The sequence below is a fragment of the Sus scrofa genome, chromosome X (assembly GCF_054392235.1).
Source record: "Sus scrofa isolate SSC_HxYL_T2T_F1_AM1 chromosome X, Sscrofa_HxYL_maternal_Yorkshire_Landrace_v2.0, whole genome shotgun sequence".
Lineage (NCBI taxonomy): Eukaryota > Metazoa > Chordata > Mammalia > Artiodactyla > Suidae > Sus > Sus scrofa.
This window is the reverse complement of record NC_139401.1, coordinates 108,908,151-108,925,363: the sequence shown is the minus strand read 5'-3', so window position 1 is coordinate 108,925,363 and position 17,213 is coordinate 108,908,151. Positions and strand designations below refer to the sequence as shown.

General features: G+C 43.0%; 1 long non-coding RNA gene across 1 annotated transcript; it reads right to left on the bottom strand.

The window, feature by feature from the left end:
• Positions 1–277: 277 nt before the first annotated feature.
• LOC106507022 (uncharacterized) lies at positions 278–15,151 on the bottom strand. Its single transcript, XR_001302688.3, has 3 exons — positions 15,122–15,151; positions 4,107–4,328; positions 278–3,963 (listed from the first exon to the last, which is right to left on the bottom strand). It is a non-coding gene; the product is annotated as an uncharacterized LOC106507022 (long non-coding RNA).
• Positions 15,152–17,213: the final 2,062 nt, after the last annotated feature.

The window sequence follows — 17,213 nt, the reverse complement described above, 5'->3', positions numbered from 1 at the left end:
AGATTTGGTCCTCAGTCAAAATGAAAGCAGGCATATTCCCAAGTGACATTCTCTTAAAATAATAACTTTTTATGGAGTTCCTGTCATGGCACAGTGGAAACGAATCTGACTAGGAACCATGAGGTTGCAGGTTCAATCCTCAGTGGGTTGAGGATTTGGCGTGGCTGTGGCTGTGGCGCAGGCCAGCAGCAACAGCTCTGATTCGACCCCTAGCCTAGGAACCTCCATATACTGTGGGTGCGGCCCTAAAAACACACCAAAAAAACCCAAAATAATAACTTTTTAATTTCAGCTTTATTGAGGTATAATTGACAAAATTGTGTATTTAAAGTGTACACTGTGTTTTTTGTTTTTTGTTTTTTGGTTTTTTTTTTTTTTGGCTTTTTAGGGCCGTACCCACAGCATATGGAGCTTCCCAGCCTAGGGGTCTAATCAGAGCTGCAGCCGCCGGCCTACACCACAGCCACAGCAACACTATATCTGAGCTGTGTCTGCAACCCACACCACAGCTCATGACAACGCCAGATCCTTAACCCACTGAGCAAGGCCAGGGATCCAACCCGCAACCTCATGGTTCCTAGTTGGATTCGTTTCCGCTGTGCCACGATGGGAACTCCTACATTGTGATTTGATATCTGTATACACTGTGAAAGTATTCCCATCTAATCAACACATCTTTATTTATTTACTTATTTAGAACATTTAAGTTCTACTCTCTTAGCGAATTTTAATTATACAATACAATGTTAACTACAGTGACCATGTTTTACATTAGATCCTCAAACTTTATTCATCTTATAACTGAAAGTTTGTATGACTTTACCAACCTGTCCCTATTTTCCCCACACCTGTCCCAGCCCCTGGCAACAATTTTTCTACACTCTGTTTCTGTGTGTTTTGACTTTTTTTTTTTTCTGTTGACTGCACTTGCAGCATGTGGAAATTCCCAGGCCAGGGATTGAACCCACACCACAGCAGCGACCTAAGACACAGCAGTGACCTAAGACACAGCAGTGACAATGCTGGATCCTTAACCCACTGAGCTACGAAGGAATTCCTGACTTTTTTTCCTTCTCTTAGTGATACCATGAAATATTTGTCTTTCTCTGACTTGTTTCACTTAGCATAATGCCCAATTTGTTGTTACAAATAGAAAAATTTATTTCTTAATCATAACTGAATAGTATTCCATGGTATGTGTGTGTTTACGTGTAAAAGATGTGAGATATGTATCTCACGTATTTTATATCTATTTATCCTTTGATAGACACTTAGGTTGTTTCCTTGCCTTGGCCATTGTGAACAATGCTACAACATGGGAGGGCATGTATTTCTTTAAGGTCCTATTTTCATGTCCATTGTAATGTAAATCAGAAGTGGAAATGCTGACTCATATGGTAGTTCTATTTTTAAGGTTTTTTTTTTGTTTTTTGTTTTTTTTGTCTGTCTTTTCTAGGGCTGCACTTGGGGCATATGGAGGTTCCCAGGCTAGGGGTCTAATTGGAGCTGTAGCCGCCGGCCTATGCCACAGCCACAGCAACGTGGGAATCTGGGCCGTGTCTGCAACCCACACCACAGCTCATGGCAACGCCGGATCCTTAACCCACTGAGCAAGGCCAGGGATCGAACCCACAACCTCCTAGTTCCTAGTTGAATTCGTTAACCACTGTGCCACGGCAGGAACTCCTATTTTTAAGTTTTTGATGAACACCCATACTGTTTTCCATAGTAGTTGCACCAATTTACATTCCCACCAACAGTGCACAAATGTTCCCTTTTCTCCTTATCTTTGCCAACACTTGTTATCTCTTGTGTTTTTGATGACAGCCACTCTTACCAGGTGTGAGGTGACATCTCTTTGTGGCTTTGATTTGCATCTCCTTGATTATTAGTGATGTTTAGCATCTTTTCATCTATCTGTTGGCCATTTGCATGTCTTTGGAAAAATACCTATTTGTTCCTCTACCCATCTTTTGATTGGATTTTTTATGAGTTCTTTGTATATTATATGGTTTTACTTTTTTTTTTTTTTTTTTTTTTTTTTTTTTGCATTTTAGGGCTGCATTTGCAGCATATGGAGGTTCCCAGGCTAGGGGTCGAATTGGAGCTGTAGCCATTGTCCTACACTAGAGCCACAGCAATGCCATGTCCTTAACCCACTGATCGAGGCCAGGAATCTAACTTGCATCCTCATGGATCCTAGTCAGATTCGTTTCTGCTGCACCACAACGGGAACCCTGGTTTCAGTTCTTATGTAAAGTCTTTAATCCATTTCAAGTTGATTTTTGTGCATGGTGTATAAGATAGGGGCCATTTTCATTCTTTTTTTTTTTTTTTTTTTTTTGGTCAGGTAGTTTTGCTATGCCTTCAAGATCACTAATATGTTTTTTGGCAATGTCTAATTTGCTGTTAATCTCATCCAGCCTGTGTGTGTGTGTGTGTGTGTGTGTGTACACACATGCATATAAAAATTTTTTGGCTACATCCATGGCATGCAGAAGTTCCCGGGCCAGGGATCAAACCCTTGCCACAGCAGTGATAATTCTGGATCCTTAGCCCACTGAGCCACCAGGGAACTCCCCATCCAGTATGTTTTTCATATTAGACATTGTAGTTTTTATCTGTTACAAGTTCATTTTATCTTTTTTATATCTCCCATGTCTTAATTAATTTTTTAACATATGGAATACAGTTATAATCAGTTTAATGTTATCTCTGCTAATTCTAAAATTTCTGCTTTGTTTTTGATCAATTGATTATTCTCATTATGGGTTGTATTTCCTTGCCTTTTTGCATGTCTAGTTATTTTAATTGGATACCAGACACTGTCAGTTTATCTATGTTAGATCTTGGATATTTTTGTACTTCTATTAATCTTTTTGAGTTTCCTAGTGTTAATTATTCTCCACTACTCCAGGAAGACCTGTCTATCTACGCAGTGCCCTGTGAGTCATGAGGTTTTCTATTCTGGCTGGTAGAAACAGCCACTATTCCTGACTTTATATGAATACTAGGAATTGTTTTTTCTAATTCTTTCAGATGGTTCTTTTGTATGTGAGGTATTTTCCTCATGTGAATGCACTGATTAGTTCTCTTGAACATTTGAAGGACACCATCTGCAGATCTTTGGAGGTATGCCTCTGTGCAGGTCTCTTCTCTCTGGCGTTCTTTCTTATGTGCTCCAGTTGCCTTGGCATCTGCAGATGCACAGCTGTGTCTACTCAATTTTGGAAGTCTGCCAGGCTGCCTTGGTTCCCCCACTGGTGGACAAGGCTGGCTCCGTGGACCTGACAGTCGCACAGGGCCCCAAGTTCCAAAAGGGCCCATGTTTGGATTTAATGCTCTGTGGTCACCATCTTGAAATTTATAATTTTATCTTTGTTTTGTAAGTGAAGTCCCAGGGGACAACAGAGCATGCACGGGGGGCTTGGAGCCTGGGTTCACATGTGGCCCTTCCTGTGTCTGTTGAATTGCCTCTTTGGATAGGTTCTGGCTGACCACTTTCCTACCTCAGCCTCCTCTCCTGGCAACTAATGCTGCCCTCTGTCTCCAGTAGGGGGCTTGGGCACGGGCACAGGCAGAGTCAGAATCAGACGCCTGCCCCTTTGGCATCTCAGGGTAGGACATGGTGGCAACCATCCCTGCCCCAAGCTGGCAGCCCAATCACATTCAACAGGTGATTCAGCTGGCATCAACTTCTTGCCTATTCCATCCAGTTACCTAGCCATCCTGGCACAGAAGTATTAATACTCGTGCAGGCTGCCCATCCACAGTGGTTTGGAGTATCTGACCCATGGGAAGTGGAGATTCCTGGCTCTTCTTCCTGGGCGCATTGATTCAGCAGTTGGCATGAGGGAGAAGCCAGCAGTTGGTTTGCTGCAAGTATGTGTGTGCTTGCCTTGTCAGAGATTAAGCTTCAGGGCATCTCTGAGGGTCTGCATCTGCCCTCCAAGGATCCCATGCCTGAGGGAGAATAACATTAAATAGCTCATAAAACCCATCAAGATGGTTAAGAGAGAGACTGTGGAAAAAAGGAAAACTTTCCTGCCTTACATTTTGTACTGAGCCCTGCAGCTTATGTAGCCAGCTGTGATCAGAGGACTCACCTTATTTTTTTTAACCGTCTTTCAGGGATCACTTTTCCTTTGTTTTCTGCTGTGTCTTGAAAACCATTGTTTCATGAATTTTGTATGGGTTTGCTTTTTTTTTTTTTTTGGTTGTTTCAAACAGGTTAAATCCAGTCCTTATTACTCCATCTTGGCTGGAGGCAGAAATCCTCTACATTTTCATACATTTATCTTCATGTACTTGGTATGAGTATTATGCAACTGCATAAGAAAAGAAAGTTCAATGCCAGATTAATGGCAAGCTAAACTCAATAGTAATATTTGGAATTACTGGAGTTTTGTTTTGTTTTGCTTTTTGGGGCTGCATTCGTGGCATATGGAGGTTCCCAGGCTAGGGGTCCAATCGGAGCTATAGCTGCTGGCCTACACCTCAGCCACAGCAATGCAGGATCTGAGCCACGTCTGTGACCTACACCACAGCTCATGGCACTGCTTGATCCTTAATCCATTGAGCAAGGCCAGGGATTGAACCCGCAACCTCATGGTTCCTAGATGGATTGTTTCTGCTGCGCTACAATGGAAACTCCAATATTTGGAATTCTTAGGGAGAGACACATACATCAGAAATGGGTATAATCTCATTAAAATTTAACACTGTCAGGGAAATCATTTCAAAAAATTTGACCAGAATCTGTCCTTGGACTTTTTTTTTTTTTTAATAGCTGCCCCAGCGTCCTGGCACTCTCCTAGCCAGCCCTGGGTTCCAGGATAGCATATAAAGAGTTAATCTACAAGAAAAGGGAACCTTCCTCCACTGTTGGAATGTAAATTGGTACAACCACCATGGAAAAAAAGTATGGAGGTTCCTCAGAAAACTATAGAACTACATGATCCAGCAATCCCACTCCTAGGCATATATACAGAGAAAACTATAATTCAAAAGGATACATGCACCCCTATGTTCATTGCAGCCCTATTCACAATAGCCAAAACATGGAAACAATCTAAATGTCCATTGACAGATGGATGGATTAAGAAGATGTAGTACATATATACAATGGAATACTACTCAGCCATAAAAAAGAATGAAATAATGCAACTAGAATTCTCATACTAAGTGAAGTAAGAAAGACAAATACCATATGATACCACTTATATGCGAATGTAAAATATGGCACAAATGAGTTCCTGCTGTTGTGCAACAGGATTGGCAGCATATCTGGAGCACAAGGTCTCAGGTTCAATCCCTGGCCTAACAGTGGGTTAAGTATCCAGCATTGCTGCAGCTTCAACATAGGTCACAACTGCATCTTGGATCTGATCCCTGGGCCAGGAGCTCCATATACTGCAGGGTGGCTGAAAAAGGAAAAAATATATATATATGGCACAAATGAACCTACCTACAAAACAGAAACAGACTCACAAAATGTGGAGAACAGATTTGTGGTTGCCAAGGGGGAAGAGAAGGGAGTGGGATGGACTGGGAGTTTGGGATTGGTAGATGCAAAGTATTACATTTAGAATGGATAAACAACAAGGTCCTACTGTATAGCAGGAGAACTATAGATAATCTCCTGAGATAGGCCATGATGGAAAATAATAAAAAAGAGTGTACATATACATGTGACTGAGTCACTGCTATACAATAGAAATTGGCACAACATTGTAATCAACTATACCTAAAGTTTTCTTTAAAAAAAATACTAAAAGGAAATAGAGTTAATCCACAAATAGGTCATTCTGTTCAACTTCCCTAAAGACACAAGCTGGCAATTAAGTCATAAAGACCAATTTGTCAGCAAACCAACTGTCCAAAGGCCTCCTAATCCAGAACACAGTGTTTTGAAAGGACATACAAAATCTACCATGCCCCACACAACCTGGCCAGGATTGCATTTGAAGAGTAAAGGTCAGCAATGGACAATTTCCACTGGACAGGTTAGGAAGGTCACCAAAAGGCCAGTGAAGTGCCTAGTACCTGGGGAACAAAATCCAAGGGCCAGGGTCTCTAATGATGCTTTCCTTTCTCCTCCCACCAGAAGAGCACACCAGACCCTCCCTCATCTCTGATTCCTTGGCCATTAAGAAGGTCCAACAGGGAGTCACTGCTGTGGCGCCGTGGGTTAAGAATCCAACCTCAGTGGCTCTGGTTGCCATGGAGGCACAGGTTCAATTCCCCAGCCTAGTGCAATGGGTTAAAGGATCTAGTGCTGCCACAGCTGTGACACAGGTCACAGCTGCAGCTCAGATTGAATCCCTGGCCTGGGAACTTCAATATGCCGTGGGCACAGCCATCAAAAAATTTTTAAAAAGGTCAAAATCTTACAAAGGCTCCAGCAGCATATGGAATCCCAGGGATAGAACACAAGCAGGAGCTGCGACCTGTGCCACAGCTGCAGCAACAGTGGATCCTTAACCCACTACGCCAAGCTGGGGATCAAACCAGCACCTGCACAGAAATAAGCCAGATCACTAAATCACTGCACCACAGCAGAAACTCTCTGTCACTTATTATTAGGACTTTCAACACTTTCACTTCTTTCATATGTATCAGATATATGTTAACAATGTTCATTAAGCTGCTCAAACCTAGGCAAAGTCACAGCGAACGCACCTGATGAATGACAATGCCAGAGACCAAGATAGACAGTCAATAAGCTGCTGGTGGCAGAAAGAGTTGGAAATTTGCCCTCTATACAACTTTGTGGCTGCAAGAAATGTCTCAAGTAGAGGAGTTCCTGTATGTATAAGGAATTTAGCAAATGCCAGGCATTGTGCCAGGAGCTGGGAATCCCATGGGGAGCAAGAGAGACCTAGCCTCTGATCTCCCCAAATTCTCAATCTAACAGAGGGGATAGATCAGGAAATGGGCAACTGCCATGCGGTGTGGTGAAATGATAGGGAGCTATAGAAGCACAGAGAAAGGTCACCTAATTCAGACTTGGCAGGCAGAGAAGTCTTATGGAGGATAAGAAGACTTATGGAGGATGAACAAGCTGAGACTGGAAGAACAAGTAGGATTGGGTCAGATAAAGATAGAGGAGGGTCCTACTGGGGGAACATGGCCTGTTTAGGCAACTGAAAGTACTTCAGTCCCGCAGGATGCAAACTATGATGAGGGAAGCCAAGCCACGTAAGGCCCTATAAGCCATGAGGAGGGAGTGAGGTGCAGTTGGGTGCTCTGGAGAGAGACACTTGGAGTCTCAGCTGTCTCTTCTACTTAATAGTGTGAACTTGGACAAGTTATTTAAAACCCCATGAGGTTGCGGGTTCGACCCCTGGCCTCGCTCAGTGGGTTAAGGATCCGGCATTGCCGCGAGCTGGGGTGTGGGTCACAGACTCGGCTCGGCTCGGATCCCACGTTGCTGTGGCTGTGGTGTAGGCCAGTAGCTACAGCTCCGATTAGACCCCTAGCCTGGGAACCTCCATATGCCGCAGGAGGGGCCCTAGAAAAATTTTTTAAAAAGACAAAAAAATAAAAATAAAAATAAATAAAATTTTCAGTTTCCACATGTGTAAAATGACAGTGCTCTAATACTTCCTAGGCTTATTTATTAATGACAGTGCACATAAGACATGTAATACATAGTATATGCTTAATAAATATTAGAATTATGGTCTCAGACTTGGTCTCATAGATTTATGTAGAATATATGAATATATGTATAGACATACACACAAATACACATATACACGTGTATGTATATATATATATATATATATATACATTGTTTTCATATTACATTTTTTAGTTTTGTTGACTATGAAACAAATTTTACACATTGATATAGTCCTATTAGGCTCTCTTTCTTTTCTAATTTGTTTTCCATGGCTTTACATCTTAAACATTGTCATGCCTTCAGTGACAGTACCTTCTGTTTTAGTCATTTTGAAACTTAACTGCTTCTATCTTGCTGCTCGTTGAATCTTGAGATCCTTGGGAATGAGCGCCCTCTGGCTTTCATATTGTGTCAATTCAAGAGACAATGTCCCAGGAGTTCCTGTTGTGGACAGTGTCTGTGAGAATATGGGTTTGATACCTGGCCTCGCTCAGTGGGTTAAGGACCCAGCTGAGGTGTGGGTTGTGGATGGGTCACAGATGTGGCTTGGATCGGGTGTGGATACGCCATGGCTGTGACGTAGGCCAGCAGCTGAAGCTCCGATTTGACCCCTAGCCTGGGAACTTCCTTATGCCGCAGGAGTGGCTGTAAAAAGAAAAAAACAGAGAAAAAAAGAGAGACAATATCCCATTAACCGTGGTCTTCGGTTCCTGCATATTGCTTAGGAACAGAAACCCTTAGTCCCAGAGATTAGGGAGGCTTTAAAGCTGCAGGTTCACAATACAAAAGCTCTGGCCTTGAATTTTCAAAGGTATCATACAGCTACTAATTAACATACAGTTCACATTATTGTATCTGTGCACAAAGATTATTACATACATAGAGATTTTCCTCCAAGAAAAATCACAAGGATTTGGAGACCTGGAATCAAGGTCTATGTATCTGCTGTTACTGCGTGGCCTTGGGAAAATCCTCCCAGTTAGGCCTCTCATTTTTTAAATAAAACAGACAAGATCCTTGTTTCACGGAATATGTTTTGTAGAATACTCTTAATTTTAGGCATCACATACACACAAACGAGATAGGAGAAGCTAGGAATTCCCTGGTGGTGCAATTGGTTAGGGACTCAGCATTGTCACTGCTGTGGTTCAGGTCACTGCTGTGGCATGGGTTTGATCCCTCCAGGAACTTCTGCATGCCATGGGTGCAGCCAAAAAAAAATAGGAGAAGCTATAGTATCAAATTTTGAAAATGGGGGTTAAACAAGACAAATATGTTTCTTTACTGTGGGAGTTCTCAGATTTTGCAGTACTAATACAATATGTGTTATGAATTTGCAAGATATAACTATAGCTTTCCAGTATCAGTTGACTGCAGAACCTTTTGTTGGCAGAGCATCTCGCAGTGCCAATATTCTAAGAAAAGTATTCTTGAAAATGCTGATCTATGCCATAATTTAATTTGGTGAATCTTCCTGATCGCCAAAGACAAGATCAGGCAACCAATCTTCTAATGTTATGACACCAAGTCAGTGATAAAGTCTGACAAAAATCATGAACATAGGCCTCTTAATAATAACAACAATGAGAACTTCCTGTTGTGGCTCAGTGGTAACGAACCCAACTAGTATCCATGAGGATGCAGGTTTGATCCCTGGCCTCAATCAGTGGGTTAAGGATCTGGCGTTGCAGTGAGCTGTGGTGTAGTTAGCAGACAGCTTGGATCCTGTGTTGCTGTGCCTATGGCATAGGCTGGTAGCTGCAGCTCCGACTTGACCCCTAGCCTGGGAACCTCCACATGCCGCACATGCAGTCCTAAAAAGCAAAAATAAATAAAGAATAATGATAATGATACTTATCAATAACTCTTTTGAATGCTGGATAAGCCAAGGCACTGTACCAAGTGCCTTATACATGTTATCTCATTTCATCCTCACAACAACCCAATGAGAGAGGATCTGTGATTTTCCCATTTTATTTATTTATTTAGTTTTTTATGGATCTGAGCTGCGTCTGCGATCTACCCCGGATCCTTAATCCACTGAGTGAGGCCAGGGATTGAACCCGTATCCTCATGGGTACTAGTCAGATTCTCAACCTGCTGAGCTACTATGGGAACTCCTATTTTCCCACTTTTATTGATTTATTTACCTTTTCACTTTTGGCCGCCCCTCAGCGTATGGAATTCCTAGGCCAGAGATAAGATCTGAGCTGCAGTCATGACCTAAGCTGCAGCTGCAGCAATGCGGGATCCTTACCCACTGTGCCAGGCCAGGGATTGAACCTGCAACCCAGCACTCCCAAGATGTTACTGATCCCATTGCACCACAGCGGGAATTCCTATTTTCCCATTTTTAAAGATGAGGAAACTGAGTTTGAGAGAGATTGAATAACTTACTTAAGAAGCTACTAAAGCTATTACATTGCAGAACTGGAATTGAAGTCCTGACCAGCTGCTGCCAAAGAAAATGTGCTACATATGCTGTGGTTATGGTAATAATATAACTTCTTGTCCAAACCAAGACATTTTGAGACTGAAGGGGGCTCTAAAAATAACCATATAATTTTTGAAACATTAAGTTTTTCCACCAAGATGATTTAATTATATTGATGCGCAAAACCTATGGTCAAAAAAACTCCTTTAGGAGTTCATGCTGTGGCTCAGTGCATTAAGAATCCGAATGCAGTGGCTTGGGTTGCTGCAGAAGCGAGGGTTCAATCTCCAGGCGCAGTGCAGTGGGTTAAAGGATCCAGCATTGCTCTCTGGCATAAGTCTTAGCTTGGCTCAGATTCAATCCCTGGCCCAGCAACTTCCATATGTTATTTATATTGATAATCTGAACATTTAAAAATAGCATAAGTGAGAGCTCCCTGATGGCCCAGTGGGTTAAAGGTATGGTGTTGTCACTGCTGTGGCTCAGATCGCTGCTGTGGGGCAGGTAGATCCCTGGCCTAGCAACTTCCACTTGCAGCGGACGTGGCCAAAAAAAAAAAAAAAGTTCAATACCATGGTAGGACACTTAGGTGGACTAACAAAGTGGTTCTTCAAAAGCATAAATATGGAGTTCCCTTTGTAGCTCAGTGGAAACAAACCCAGCAGAGGATACGATTTCAACCCCTGACCTCACTCAGTGGGTTAAGGGATCCAGCATTGCCGTGAGTTGTGGTGTAGGTTACAGAAGCAGCTCGGATCCCAAGTTGCTGCGGCTGTGGCGTAGCAGCTGCAGCTCTGATTCGATCCCTAGCCTGGGAACTTCCATATGCCACACCTGTGGCCCTAAAAAAAAAAAAGAAAAAAGGAAAAACCAGACCACACATACATTTCAAAATTCCCTGGTGGCTCAGCAGGTTAAGGATCTGGTGTTGTCACTGCCGTGGCTCTAGTAACAAGCTGTGGCGAAGGAGCAATCCCTGGCCTAGGCACTTTCACATGCCTGGGTGCTGCCACAAAAAAAAAAAAAAAAGTTACCATTGATCAAGTGCAGTGCTTAGTCTGTGTCAGGTACTGTTCTAATCCTTCACATTCATTATTATTTATGCCTTACAGGTCTTCAAGGCCTGGGAAGCTTTCAGATTTTGAAGGCATTCATTCATTGGACTCCCACCCTCAAATACCAGGCTTTCATGGATTTCTTGTAGGATCAATTTTCATGCTAGTCATTCTCCCAGCAATTCTACACAAATGTCCTACGAGGAAGAGGTCCTGATTTGAGGCCCATTCTGAGTCGGGGCTCCAGCCAAATGATTCCCCTTTCTGCTCCTCCTCTGCTGACCCTGACTGCCTCTGGACTCTGTGAGGAAGCTGAGGTTTAGAGAAAATAAGGAACTCACCTCTGCTCACACAGCTATTGAGTAGCAGAATTTGAGTTCAGAGCTAGGTCAACCTGACTCCTCAGCCTGATGCCTAACTCTGGTACTGTTACCACCTACTAGCCTGTGATGTTTTCTTTTTTGTTTGTTTTTGTTTTTAAGGCACAATGGCTTTGTATTTTCTTAGGTATCACAGCCATTGTAAATAAAACACCCATGAAATATCCTCATCTAGAAAAGCTTTGCAAATAAAACCATGTGCCTATATTTATAGAAATTTAAGGCTTTAAAATAAATAACAGGAGTTCCCACTGTGCCGGGATTGGCAGCATCTTGGGAGCATTGGGACACAGGTTCAATCCCTGGCTGGGCACAATGGGTTAAGGATCCCTTGTTCCCAAAGCTGCGGCTTAGGTTGAAACTGTGGCTGGGATCCGATCCCTGGCCTGGGAACTCTATTTGCTAAGGGGCCTTGAAAAATGTAAATAAATAAATAAATAAATAACTCATCCAAAAATGGCAATCGATATTAATTTTTTTTACCACTCAGTGACATAAATAGAAGAAATATCTTCGCTTTTTATCAGTTACAGGCATACCTTATTTTATTGCTCTTCTCAGATATTGTGTTTTTTACAAAGGCAAAGGTTTGTAGCCACCCTATGTTGAGAGGTCTACCGGTGCCATTTTTCCAACAGCAATTGTTCACTTCGTATTTTTGTCACATTTTAGTAATTGTCACACTATTTCTTTTTTTTTTTCATTATTATATTTGTTATAGCAATCAGTGACAGTGTCTTTTTTTTTTTTTTTTTTTTTGTCTTTTCTGGGGCCGCACCCCTGGCATATGGAGGTTCCCAGGTAGGGGTCTAATCGGAGCTGTAGCCGCTGGCCTACACCACAGCCACAGCAACGCCAGATCCGAGCCACGTCTGAGACCTACACCACAGCTCACGGCAACCCCGGATCCTTAACCCACCGAGCGAGGCCAGGGATCGAACCTTCAACCTCATGGTTCCTAGTCAGATTCATTTCCACTGCGCCACGATGGGAACTCCATGACAGTGATCTTTGACATTACTGTTGTAATTGGGGGCACCACAAAGTGCGGTTATAAGAGAACTTAATGAATTGTTAAAATAACAAAGGATTTAGAATATTACATAAACTTAGTTGCTTAAGCAGCAGGATTTGAGAGGAATGACTCAGTGGACAAAGAATGTTGCCTGCTATTTCAGTAAACAAAGGATGTTGTGGCCATAATATCCTTTGCAGCCACCCCTAATGGTGCACCCTGAGGGGATTTGGGATGGACAAAAACTGGATACTGGCCCTAGATAGTTATGGTGCATATCAAAGGAATAATTTTGGAGTTCCCATCATGGCTCTGTGGGTTAAGGACCCGATGTTATCTCTATGAGGATGCAGGTTCCATCCCTGGCCTCACTCAGTGGGTTAAGGATCTGGTGTTGCCGCAAGCTGTGGCATACGTGCAGCTGCAGCTCTGATTCAGCCCCTAGCCTGGGAACTGCCACATGCCACAGGTGCGGCCGTTTAAAAAAAAAGTATTTCAATTACACTTGCATCCTCCCACACATAGAAAAGCACTAAAATCATTAAATTGATGTGTTTTTTTGTGATTGGCAGTAATTTTTGATGTTCACCTAACATTTTTTTTCAGCAAAAACTCATGTATCTTTATAGCTCCTCCCTTACCTCTTTGGAACAGTCCCTCAGAACTGAGAGGCTGTACCCTGAGCCATAGTCCTCAATAATCCACCGGATAAAATTTAACTCTCAACTTTTAGGTTGTGCACTTTCTTTCAGTCAACAACTCTATTTTTTTCTGTTTTAGGGCTGCACCTGTGGCACATGCAAGTTCCCAGGCTAGGGGTCGAATCGGAGCTGTAGCTGCCAGCCTACATCACAGCCACAGCAACACGGGATCCAAGCTGCGTGTGCCACCGATGCCACAGCTCATGGCAATGCCAGATCATTGACCCACTGAGTGGGTTCAAGGATCAAACCCACATCCTCATGGATACTAGTCAGGTTCTTAACCCACTGAGCCACAACAGGCACTCCCCACAACTCTAATTTTGAGAGAAGTTCTACAATGGATAAAATGTTGTCAGATAGCATTGCATGCTACAGAGAAATTGCTTGTGAAAGGAAGAGTCAATTGATTTGACAACTTTTTTTTTTTAAAGGCCGCACCCAGGGCATATGGAAGTTCCCAGGCCAGGGACTGAATCTGAGCCACAGCTGCAACCTATGCTATAGCCACAGCCACAGCATTGCGGGACCCTTTAACCTACTGCACTGGGCCTGGGATCAAACCCTCCTCTCTGGAGAGACCTGAGCTGCTAACAGTCAGATGCTTAACCCACCATGCCACAGTAGGAACTGCCATTTTTAAGAAATTGCCACAGCCACTCCAGCCTTCAGCAGCCACCACCCTGATCAGTCAGTAGCCATCAACGTGAGGGAAGACCCTCCACCATCAAAGAGACTACCACTCACTGAAGGCTCAGAGATGATGGATAACATTTTTTAGCAATCAAGTTTTTTGTTTTGTTTTTGGTCGTGCCGGGACATGCAAAAGTTCCCAGGCCAGGGATTGAATTTGCGCCACAGCCGTAACCAGAGCCACAGCAGTGACAGTGCTGGACCCTTAACCCACTGAGCCACCAAGGAGCTCCCAGCAATAAAGTATTTTAAATTAAGGTATGTACGTTGTTTTTTTAATTTAAAAAGATTTGTACATTGTTTAGACATAATGCTGTTGCACACTTAATAGAATACAATATAGTGTAAACATAACTTTTATATGCACGGGGAAGCCAGAAACTTGTGTCACTCACCTTATTGCAGTGGTCTAGAAATGACCCCGCAATATCTGATTATTCCAATATTTACTTAATCTTGATTACTATTTCTTAATCCTGTGTTCCTTTTAAACAGCTTTATTGAGGCATAATTGACATTCAATAAACTACACATATTTAAAATGTGTAATTTGATGAGCTTTGATATAGGCACATGCATGAAACTGCCCAGTGCCTCTTTCTGCCCAAGTCACCTAGAGCCAACCCAGAACAGGCGCCAGGCTTTGGTGCAGGTCCTTGTGGCCATAAAGGAAACCAGGTGACTAAAGGCGCTTAATAGACTTCAAAGCAACCACTGTCAGTGAATTCAGAAGCACCAAGTGTGTGGACATGAAGGGCTGCACTTTATTCTTCTTTTCTCCCAGAGGCCATAATTAACTGGTAAGGATTGCAGGCTACCCTCGGCGCCAAAGCCAAGAATAAAGCAGCACCACACTGCAAAAACAAACTGCGTTTAAAGGCTAGGCCTCCAGGGGGAGAAAGCTCCTGGAGGAATGCCTGGAAAGCGGCAAAGCCTCAGGAGTCGGTAGCTAAAGTACAATAGGCGCTTTGCGGAGCAAGGTCGCCTTGACCGCTGGCAGCAAGCGCAGCCGCCCACAGCTTCAGCGGTCCTTCCAAAGGTACCAAACGCTGGAGACCCAGAAAACCACTGCTTCGCCCAGATCCGTATGTTCCTACTCTCGAAACACTGACCCAAGTCCAAAGGCCCGCAGGGGAGCCCAGCCCCTCCTCCTTGGGCCACCCCTTTCGCCCAGGAAGGGGAAGTCCGCCCCGCGGGGAACCCAAAGGATACAAACCGATACTCTCCGCGCGCCCGTAACAATACTGGGGTGGGGCGGGGCCGGGCCAGGGTAGGGAGAACTACCCACGTCTAGTTAAGTTTCGTTTTTATTAAAAACTTCACGTGACTGCCCGACTCTTGACTCAGCAATTTCTCCGGACTGCCGCCTTTAATTTATTGTTTGTCATCACCGCCTTCACGGTTTTTTTTTGGGGGGGGGGGTATAGCCCTACCTACCAGTTTTGAAGTTTTATAGGGAATTCTTAGTTGAGTCAAAGACCAAATTAATCACAGGTTAAGTGCATTTAACCAATTCACCTCAAGCCTACAAAATGATAAGATAGAGGTTTTAAATGAGCACTTGACTGTTTCCTCCCTCACTCCCCACGGCAGCAACTGCCACACATTTTTTTGAAAGGATCTTAAAAGGGTTTTTCTGTCTTTTGTTTTTTTCTCTTCTCCCTTAGTTCTGGATTATTACAGACTTAAGAACTTGGTAAACAGATGTCCTGGAATTTTCTCCCTCCCCACAGATACATCCCATTGGTGACAGTTCTGAGAAGCTTTGTGTGAATTGAATTTTTAGAACTTGATTTTTGTTTTTAAAAGTTTTTTATCTTTATGATAAAAATGCTATACACTTACCATAGAAAATGTGGACAGACCGTTCAAAAGACGAAAACTATTTACAATCGCAACACTCAGCAACTGTTAATAATTTGGTGTCTTTCAGTCTTTTTATTATGGATGTTTAAAAACCAATTTTGTTTGGAAACACGTTTTTTCCCAACTTCTGTCATTACAGTGTTAGCATTTCTCCATGGAACGAAGAACTTAACTTGTAATGATCCTTTGATAGTTCATTGTATGAATGAAACATGCTTCTCTTAATCCTTCATTTTGAGACTTTCAGATTCCATATTTTCAATTGAGCAAACTATTTGAAATAGCCCTGTGGTAAATTCTTTCCGTGAAGTGAGGCATCCTTTGAAATGCAAATAGCCACTCCCAGATCAAATCTACCTTTGTAAATGTAAAGGCCGAAAACTTTTTTCCCCTTCTCAATTCTTTGGCTGGTCTAATAATTAAATTGACATAAGACAGATTAACAGGAGAAAAACGCTTTTAATTACATTTAATTACATATGTACGGAAGCCCCACAAAGAAAATGAAGAGCCCCTGGTGGGCAGGTACTTGAAGCTTCTGTACCTTGCTGAGCCCAGGAGTAGGGGGCAGGGGGTTAGAGCTTCAAAGGGGAGGAAGACAAGTTGCTGGAAGATGGGAAGAGCAAATGCGAAGTAAACAAATGTTTGCCTTGCCACCCACCAGCGTCTTTCTGATATAAAATTCTCTATGGTAATAGCTCTTTTCCTGGTAGAGGCCCCCTACCTCAGTTCTTCTAGGCAGCCAAGGGGGAGGTAAAAAGCTTTTCCTCAGTTGGCTGGGTTTTAATTGGTTTCAGCTTGAAACCATCCACATACCAAAGTAGCACATTATGGGGTGGTGTGTTCTGCTCCCCCTCAGAAGTTTGAGTTCTCATTTATTGAGTTTACTTAAGGTCATGCACACCTGAACTTTTTTCTTTTAAGATTGAGAGTAATATGAGGCTTCCTACAAACACATTTGAAACCCCCCCAAAACTATTGTTCTAAGCACCTTTTGTGTTTTTTTCCAAAGTGCTTCAACACCACGTAAATCCGTAAGTACCTAGGTCAGGGACAGGAGTGATTTAACCCCCTTCTCACTCGTTCCTTTCCATTGAGTAAAGGAGAGAAACTTGGGGGGTTGCGGAAGATAGGGGTTGAGCGCCAGGGGACTAGAGAGAAATAAGAGTGTACTTTTTTTTTGGCTTTGTCTGCGGCTTTCGGAAGTTCCCATGCCACAGCAGTGACAGTGCCAGGTCCTTAACCTGCTGAGCCACCAAGGAACTCCAAAAGTGTACTTGTCTCCAAGTGTTAATAGCCTGGCCAGTCAAAACAAATCAAACCTGTGTGCAGTATTGGGCAGGCAGATTCTAACACACAACGTCTTATTCTTTCTTAGCCTTATGCCAGCATTAGCACAGGGGAGAGAATAAATCCACTCCTTCAGCAATAGCTACTGAGCA